The sequence below is a fragment of the Opisthorchis viverrini genome, assembly GCF_000715545.1.
Source record: "Opisthorchis viverrini unplaced genomic scaffold opera_v5_186, whole genome shotgun sequence".
NCBI lineage: Eukaryota > Metazoa > Platyhelminthes > Trematoda > Opisthorchiida > Opisthorchiidae > Opisthorchis > Opisthorchis viverrini.
Window position 1 is genome coordinate 330535 of NW_008751844.1, and position 8221 is coordinate 338755.

Sequence of the window (8221 nt, forward strand, 5' to 3'; positions counted from 1 at the left end):
AGCACCGACATGTATCGGTGAGATTCTCTACTGGGTTAGTCCACACGTAGACCACTTGAAAGAATAAACACACTTGGGGACGAGATGGCTCAGTGGCCGGAATTCCGTAGTTCGAATCCAACCTCTGCCTCTTGACTTCCCCTGTCTAGGCTTAAAAACCTGGCAGTATCCCAGCCCTCGAGCTTCCTTCTTACGGCATGGCAGCTAGGCAACGAAAGGATGTTACAGCTGAACGAATGAACGCGCCAGTCATCCTATATAAATTTTATGCAATGAACGAAACGTGGCAAATCATTTAGTAGGTATATCGGGAAAACGAATCAAAACGAAGAATCTAAATCACTGAGAAGAATTGCTTGAGGATCAGACCACAGCATAGAACAGATTCAGAGTGAGCCAACAAGCGAACTAGAGACCAGACTGAACGCACTGACAGTGTCTCACCGGATGGTGAATGGGCGATTGCAAACAAAGTGTCCAGCTCACAAGAACAAAAAAACAACGACAAGCATCTCACGTCCAACCCTTGGAACGGTGATCATTTAGATAAATTGCCAGAAAAATACTCTAATGCCGCGACGTCTATTCCGATTTATTATCGGACAATGATCAAATGGGAAAACCCCGACGAATTCTACAAACATACTATCGTGCTCACCTTTGTTCGGATTTCTTTTGAAATACCCAACAGCAAACGTCCGGATGGCCTCGAGGCAACCCTTAGGTCGACCACACAAAACCCACCCTTTCTACTGATAACAAGATTACGAACAAAAACCAGACAGACGAACTGCTGGGTAGAACTGACAATGTTTGCCGACGGTGAACCATTTAAAATACGTGCTGTTTGTCGGAATTCACTGAAAACGGACTAAAACCCGTTTGCCTACATCAATCAATCGGTCTTGCGGCCAGCTTACCTGAGACACGTGGTATGGCGTTCGAAAAACTCGGTAATAAGCATAGCAAAGAATTGACTGCGCAATGTAAAATGGGCTTTTAAAACTGATAATATCAGGAATGAGATAGTCATCTGAATTCCATCAAAGACTGAAAACAAGCGTTTATCACAACATCTCTGTGTTCAACAGTAGAATGAACTTAATGAAAATTTTGGGAATGGACCTACCTGATGGGCTTTGAGAAGTGAGATGCGATTGTAGGCTGTCAAGAGATTCCATCGTCAATATGAGTAGCACTTTAAATGTTCATTGTTACTGTCCTGCCAGAAGTTGTGTGTTCAGTTTATTTGCCTTGGTGTTACATACTATACGGAGACCACCAGGGGCCACCGGGGACAAAATCCCACTGAATCTGCTCCGAAGCCAGTTACAGAACAACACAGAACAACACATCTCGCAAAACCCCACAACAGAAACCGAAAAGTTGCCTGGTGGGTTTCAAACGTTGTGATGCTACCTGACTGGCGGGTCAATCCATCGTCACAACCAGGACAGTTACTAGGTCGTCGTTCGATCAGTCGGGCGCACCAATGACATGCGTCCGACGTGCGCTGGTGGAGTAGTGGTAACACGCTCGCTTAGGTTTCAGGTGTCCGGAGTTCAAATCCCGGCACGGTCACTGGGTATGCACTGCTGATGAGCTCTAATAAGAGCGAAGCTTGAGTCCAGTGCTTCTCTCCTTGGATGGTGGTCTCACTAGATTAGTCACGACCGTTCAAACAAGAGTGGTGTAAATATGGACAGTGTATATACCGCAAAAGCCCGCAACATTGCCAGATAGTTGAGGCAATAGTGTGTAACCTGATAGAAACAATGTACATCCTGGCGAGGTGACTAATGAAAAGAAGGTGATTGTCTACAACTGATAAATGCAAGTGATGTTTGTGATGAATCTTCAAAGCCAAGTTCGAAGTAATTGACAAAAGCTCGGTGTGTCGATACACGATCACGGCCATTATTGATCAATATACCCTGCACTGCCCGCAGCCAACTACGTTTCTGTGTCCTCAAAATTAAGACTGGTCATTATCTGCGCCAAAATATTTTTGTTGAGGATTTAATGCTCCCTCGCCAATTAATGACTTAACAACACAACTGAACCAAAGACGTCACACTCCAAACGGCAGTCCAACATGCAGCGTTCACCAATATCTACTACGACTGAATCGGTTCCACGGAAAATCATCCAACCCACATGAACATCATTTATCCGATTTACTAGCTCAGTCGGGTAATCGCCGGAGAGTTTGACCTTCAAGAGCCTTAGCTTTTCCGCTTGTTTTTGTTGCCTTCGTTGTTCTCGATGCCTCTATTGTGGCTCATTTGCAACCCAGCTTCCATTATAATTCTTCAAAAGGTCATTCAGCATCGGAATTTATATGCTAATGACTAATTGCTTCAAAAGTACATCCGGCAAGTTTGCTGAAGGTCACTTACAGACTTTTACCTCCGGTTAGCTTGTACTTTGGTTTGCCTCGGTACGTCCATAACTTTGATCGACCGGCCGTTCCGACCGAGTTTAAGGTTCACTTTCTCGGCACATCAACTAACGTCACTTAATCTACGGTCATATCTCACTGAAGTACCGAGTCAATACGGTGTGGTGCACCGGCAGACATGAGAACCCGTGTAATGTTCGAACGGCATGTGAAATGAAGCCAGAACGATGCAATTTAGTTACGTTTCACTTGGCACGATATTCGAGTTATCGCAGTACATTTTCTTGATTGGAACTACTCATAAGGTTGTCCAGTAGTTTTCAGCTTCCTCTCAACACAATCCTCGGTTTGCCGCCATCTTTGTCCAAAAGGTTGAACATTTATATTGAGTCACTTTACGGGAACAAGTGGCAATGAACAAGACGGAATCAAGTCGAACTCCCATCAAGTTTTTCTCTATTCGGCTTGTCCTAATGTGCATTTCTGACTTGTTCAACAACTGGAGTGCGAGTCGACTCTTGGCTGTTCGAATCTTCCAGTGGAAAATTCAAGATGAATGCATCGATATCAGCCATGATGGTCGGCACCTTTGAATGTGACGTTTAGATTGAAAGGGGGCCCTCTCAAAATGAGGATGATGAATAGCCGGTAAATAGTTCACTCGGTTGACTGATTATTGATCATTATCATTCTTATTATCGACTGATTGACTGATTGATTTTTTTATAGTGCGACTACTGATTATTGATTATTTTTGCTGTTGCTGACAGTCCACCTGCGATGAAGGGATTAAGGACATTTTGTGAGTGAGTACTAGTTTAGTAGTGATATCTCTACTAGTGAATATTTCTCTGACACAACTATGTGTTACTTACTTTCCAATGAAACGAAGTTCAATAATTTGCATTTTTTGAATGGCCTGATTATCCTACCTGTCGATTTTTTAGTTCTCAGCAAGGGTGCTCTTGGAGGAGGGGGGGTTGGAAAATTGTCGGACAGAATGACAGTGAGGCAGTTCAGAAGGTGAGAAATCAACAGATGGGACGTGGTATTTGATGCACACACACGATTTTTATCTATGTAAGTCTGTATCGAACATGAGATTGCTAAGAACGTTATGTAACATGCTCACATTTTACTTGCATTTGTGAAGAGTTCTCATCAGTATTACACGGGATTTGTTCCTTGAGTGAATAAATCGACAAAGGTGTGTCCGGATAGTACAAATCTTTGTCTTAGTGGTTTTTGGGGTACATTGGATGAGATTTCCTTGAATTTTCGGTAATATTGAGGAGTTTGATGCTTGAGTTCGGAATACTGGAAAACTGCATTTCATCGGATTTGGCAGCATAAAACTAATCTAAAAACGTTCAGTTGCAAATCCTTGCTTGGACACTGCTGATTCTTTCAGGGACAATACATTACTCGAAGGCTCAACACACGTAGCAAGGAGATCCAGGCAGGGAGACACATTTGTAGCAGGTGCCGTCACACCGAAACTGCCACTTTCAAAGACCCCTGGCCGTCGGTTTAAACTCTTCGTAAGTTGTTCTGATTACCCATAATACGTCATTTGCTGGAACACATGAGCAGGACTTGCCTCGAGGTTACCATCATCTTTAGCATGCATTTTGTACAGTGGCCGTGTCACGGGTGTCACTGAGAAGCTCGAGTGGGAAAGCCTTGCAGTGAAGGCAAAGCTTGGGTGCACCTATAGCATTGAGGGTGCGACTTCGCTACAATGTCTCCAAACATTATTGTGTCTCGTCTCAAGGTCCCCATCCAGAGAAGCGGGGACGATCAGCTCAGCAAAGTTCGTCGGCAATGGCTATCGTGTTTGACTCTCCTGACCCACTTCCAATCACTGCTTGGTTGTGCGCAGATGACCGTTCAGGGAAGGTGGTTAACTGAGGTCGAGTGCGCGAGGCTAGCGCAACCCATGGAGTGTGATCAGTGAGTTATTTCTTCCGAAACCTATTTGACATACTTCAAACTTACTGATCCGGGTTCCCACCAGACTCGGGCAGCGCTGCGATAACATCGATCATCAAGCAGTTGAGGCTTTTTAACTCCCTCCAGCGCGCACCAACCAGGTCTCTGACCCACATAACGATATGAAGCGCACTGGATCATTGTTAACTCGACAGTGCACTAAACAGTTCGGTGTGATAGGCCTGTGATGGTACTAAAAGTGATTTTCAACTATCATCGTGTAGGTGGAATCAAGTGAAATCTTGGTTGAATCCGAAACGCCAGACTGACATAATCTGTGTTTTGCTTGTTAGTAATGAACGTCTCCGGTCTATAAGGAGCGATCGCCATGTGGTTCCGTTGCTAGGTTGTCCCAAACAGTATCAGCCGTGCTAGGAACGACTCTGTGATCGTCATTGTACAGACCTTGCTAAACGCTGGCTTATCATATATGTGCGTGTTATGAGTGGGTTGTCTGAGTGGTATGGACCACCAGATGATACTCCCCATGCAATGTGTCGCCTAAACGTTCAGCTACTACCTACCTGAGCTAACGGTTGGGCGTCACCGATTCAGAGCCACTCCACAGTCATATTTACTCGTGTTCACACAGGACATTCAAGTTGATGCGCATGCGGCCCAGCTCAGACTGTATGTTCCAGCAACCATTGTGAGTAAGGTCTATCGGTGTAGCCCGAAGTGTTTAGCCAAGGATGAACACCAACCCAGCATTGTTGCCGTCTTGGATCTTAGGGTATTGGAGAAGAGTCTCAGAACCACCAGCAGAAGCTTGACGACTGAGGTGTTTTTGTGTTTTCTGCACTATATGAGTTGCGTATTATTTGGCTTGTCTATCCAGATCACACTACTCTATTCCGTGTGGCTCAATTCGTAATTTGTCCGTAAACACTGTGGCGGTTGCTGCATATTTCATGGATTAACATCTAAAGTGCGAGACCTCTGTGGCTTTCAGATGCTGTACCAAGAAGTCTTCCTTTCTTATCGGCAGCAATTCTTTCCTTCTGCTTCACAGGAACCCCCTCGCCAGGTATCTGGCTGGATCAATAGCAAAACTATGAATACTCCCCGATCGATTCTCATATTTTTCGTGGGATCTTGCCGACAAGCGGTTCTGAGTCTTTATACGCTAGTGGTGATCGATAGCCATGCGTCTAATGCAAAGACCAAGTGATCATTGCTCACAGCGAACGTTTAACCTTGATGTTGATCGATGGCACTACTGAACATCACTCAACATGCTATATGTATGTGCAGGGAATGTTACACATATATCAATAATGCCGATCGATCTTTCATTCTACTATGCGGTTCTTTTGCTCATCTGTCCATCGTGCTTCCGACAGCATTCCGCCCCTTTTGGACAGATTAATCCAACTGAGACTATCTCTAACCCAGAAGAATTGTTCGATTTGGCAATAAAGTCAAATGACAGCATATCAAATTTCCTTGCTCCACGATTCATGAGGTATGCTGTTTCAGGAACATTTGGCGCGATATGTGCAACTTGTTATCAACAAAACTTCTTGGCATGTGTCATACTCACTAGGATAGGGAGACGAATTGGCAGTGAATCATCCCTTTGAGCACCAAAACTTTGATCGACGCCTTTTATTGACAAACTGGCATTGGTCTCTCAACAATCGGTATGCTCGAAACGAAATTTAAGCCTGATGTTTCCAATAAACATCCACTTCAAGTGTGTCTCTCCGGATGAGACAAATATATTAAAGCTAATCTAACGCATATCTTCATCCATTGTTCTGTCAAAGATGACCAATCAGCTCCTTGCTGTTCTGTCCAATTGTATTTATTTAGTCAAGGTCACTTATGTGCGAAAACTTAATACGGTACGGTTTAAAAAAACCAAACGTTGTCACTCGCATTGCCGAGCCCAGAAGCCGCATCAGCTGGTGAACCGCATTTGCTTAACTCTCAACTTGGATTCCCTGCCCAGCTCCGCTGCTGAGCTGACCAGATTAGTCTCGAATTCTCAGCTAAAAATGCATTTGTCACAATTTCCCCTTCCAGGTTGCCTTTATTGAGCGCTCGTCCAGGAAAGGGCGGGGGAAGAGCTTAGCTGTTGTCACCGCGACGTCCATCTACATCACCTCCGGTGTGGACTTGCTCATCACGGCTTGTACATGAATAGCAGTGCAATATTCTCTGATTCCCTTCCCGACCTCCGGTCTATTACTGACACACAGGAGCTTTTGAACATTAGAAACCACAGGTAACGCACTGTCTCAGATCTGCCTAAACTTAAACCCATCCCTCCAAGCTTGTACACTGTATGCTGTACTTTATTCACGTTCACATCGCTCTCGTTTGAACAGTCGCTCTCCTCTTCTGGTTGAAGAGGTCGAGTTTCGCATTCATTGGAGTTCATCACCAGTGCATATCCTTGACCGTATCGATGTTTAAACTCCAAATATTTGATGTTCGAGTCCATTGTGTTACCTCTACTCCATCAGCACACGCTGGGCGTACATGAATCATCATGTCTGAATGGGTGATGGCGTTCACGCTTGAGCGATATGATTTGTTTGCCCAACGGCGTGAGCGGCATCGATCGATAGGTCGATGCCTCTGTGAAAGCGACCGTTAACTCTCAAACTGTATGAATAGAAACGTTGTAGTCGGTTGTAACATAGAGGCGCGTTTCTCACTCGCACATTGTCACACACTCAAAAGAGAGGTGGTGATCCATAACGAGCCAATCAAATTAGAGTAGGTGACGCACCAACCAGAAGTCAGTATTTCAATCAGTAATTTAATGTACTGTAATCAGTAGTGAGAGAGCCACCTCGTTGCCTGATTATGTCCTTGCTTTTGTTTCAACGTAACATTTGAGTAGGTATATGAGTCTCCGATGGAATCGGAGAGTTTTCCAGTTTCTTGGAGTCATTGCTTGATTTAGAGCGCAAACTATACCCAAACACCTATTCTCAGCCGCTTTCCCCCACGTATTTCTCGTTACGCACTCAGGTCAATAGCTGAATGAACCTGTGCATTTGAACAAGTATGATCTCCTCAGTGGCTCCAAAATCCTCTGCTCTGCATCATTTTAGTAGAAGGCATGTCAGGTGTGGGACAGCAAACCCGTAATAATTTGCACTGGAGTCAGTGAAATTGCCTTTCCGCCTTCCGGTTTGTCTCGGATTCACAAGCTCACCCACAGCAATGCATCATGCTCCGTTCAAACCGTCTGTATTTGTAAAAGTGCACCCAGACGTCCAATGTTCAAACCCTTGGCTATATCAGATGCCGCCCGTCTTGTAAACAGAGTTAATTTATCCTGTCTTGCTGAGAAGCACGGACAGTGGTTTCAGTCCTATTGAAAATCATCAGCACTGCGCATCTCATGGAACTACGCGGAGTTTCAAACCGATGACCTTCAAACGTCCAAGCATTTGATCATGATCAGCTGACGAACGTCGTGATAAACTTGTAGTGAGACTGGATATTGCGCCACTCACCCCCCGATCACAGGATCCACATCAAGTAGACGCGTGTTGGCTGGCTGAAGCATCAGTTAACATTATGAGTTTGATTTCATCTCACAAACTCATCTTTCGAATTGCGCTTTTGATTTTTTTTCTCGGAGCCGAATGTGTTGCTTCATGCCAAAGCCTTGAGCTCGAATTCGATCTGGGTGAATGCGATCGGCGAACGAAAGTGCAGAAGTCTGTTGCAGGTTGTCAACTGGCCTAAGCCCGCACCAGTGAAAGGAAGAAGGCCTTCGCTGCGGAGTTATTTATTAGAAAATGCTAACTGAACAGTTGCAGACTACTGAACATGGAAGTAAAACTCTCATATGCATCTTATTTA